The sequence below is a fragment of the Phytophthora parasitica genome (assembly GCF_000247585.1).
Source record: "Phytophthora parasitica INRA-310 unplaced genomic scaffold supercont2.1, whole genome shotgun sequence".
Classification (NCBI taxonomy): Eukaryota; Oomycota; class Peronosporomycetes; order Peronosporales; family Peronosporaceae; genus Phytophthora; species Phytophthora nicotianae.
In genome coordinates this window covers 666,249-667,489 of record NW_008634126.1, presented here as the reverse complement: position 1 = coordinate 667,489, position 1,241 = coordinate 666,249, and positions in this window count along the sequence as shown.

Sequence of the window (1,241 nt, the reverse complement as noted above, 5' to 3'; positions counted from 1 at the left end):
TTGGTGATAAGGCAGATGCGAGGCGAGATAGAGTGCAAGGCACCAGGCATGACTCCTCTTCGTCGAAGGGCATTGGATCGGCTGAGAACGTGGCCCGCCCATGAGTTCCTGCACGTCAAGCGAGACTAAAACCAGAGCGCAGACAGGTTAGCCAACACTGCATTACATCAGCAAGAAAGCACAGCGGTTACCTCGGAAGCCGACCGCGACGACTTGGTTGTCCTCAACCGGCTCCAGGAGCTCCTGCTCCCGAAGGAAGAAGGGTCTATCGCCAGGATGGCCACGACGACTCGATCCCGAACACGCTCGAAGAACTCGGCAGAGGTGCTACAGCTAGATGTGGTTCAACGCATTAGGACGGACCGGGTTCTGCGAGCACAGAACGAGGAGAAGTGGATCGTAGACCTCAAGGCGTACCTGTCAGGCGACTTGGAGGACCTGAATGCTGGCGAAGCGCGAGCTTGCAACAAAATCGCGGGCGATTACGACGTAGACGACGGTGGGCTGCTTCTCTACTGCCCACGCCCACGAAGAGACGACAGTGACCGAGACCGCTTGGCGCAGCTGGTAGTGCCCGAAGACCTGCAACAAGACGTATTGCACCATTATCATACGAGACTGGAAGGAGGACATCAAGGGGTCGGAAGAACGTACCAGCGGGTCCGGGCGCACTTCCACTGGTGCAGTATGTTCAAGAGTGTGCAACGATACGTGGGACAATGCACGGATTGTGAAACTGGGAAATGACGCCCGACTCTAGGCGGAGAGTTGCCAGGCGACATTCAAGCAACGTACCCTTTCCTGTGCATCGCGATGGACCACAGCCCGTCTCTACCAAGGTCGTATAAAGGGAACACCGAACTGCTCATCTCGGTCGATCTATTCACAGGTTACGTGATAGCCAAGGCTAGCGCTTCAAGGACGGCACAGACAGTCCCGGAGAGCTACGAAGAGTGCGTCTTGCGCCGGTTCGGGGCAAGTGAAGCCATCCGGCAACCGGGCTTCATGTCCGACTTTTTCCGTGCCTTCAACCGCATAGTGGGACAGAAGCAGCGCGCCACCATGGCGTACAGTCCACAAGCCAACGGCACGGCCGAACGGATGGTCCAGACTCTGACTAGAGTCTTGAAGATGTATGTCGCAGATATAAATCAGAAGGACTGGGACGAGTACGCGGAACGTCTGACGTTCGCCCTCAACACGGCGTACGACCGTATCAGAGGTGAAACGCCGTTCTATTT